Below are 298 nucleotides of genomic sequence, written 5' to 3'. Positions count from 1 at the left end.
ACATCAGCAGAGGTTCCTGCACGCTGCGTACCAGCCCGCGATGCTCCAGGAATGGGCGGGAGGTACTGGGTGCAGCAGACGAGGTCTCTGACGATCCTGGGATGGCCGCCACGGGAGAACTGTGAGCAGGCTCTGCAGCCAGCTCCATCCTGATGGCTGAGCCGCTCAACTGCAGAGCCAGGTTGACGTAGTCCTCCAGTGCCTCCTCGGGGTGCCAGAATGGCATAAGGGCTCTGAACGGCTCGGCTAGGCCACCCCAGAAACAGACCAGTGCGCAGATCCTCTCCGTAGCCGAATG

This window comes from Sinocyclocheilus anshuiensis, unplaced genomic scaffold, assembly GCF_001515605.1.
Source record: "Sinocyclocheilus anshuiensis isolate Anshui unplaced genomic scaffold, SAMN03320099.WGS_v1.1 scaffold1534, whole genome shotgun sequence".
Classification (NCBI taxonomy): Eukaryota; Metazoa; Chordata; class Actinopteri; order Cypriniformes; family Cyprinidae; genus Sinocyclocheilus; species Sinocyclocheilus anshuiensis.
Note: the sequence above shows the minus strand (reverse complement) of the source record.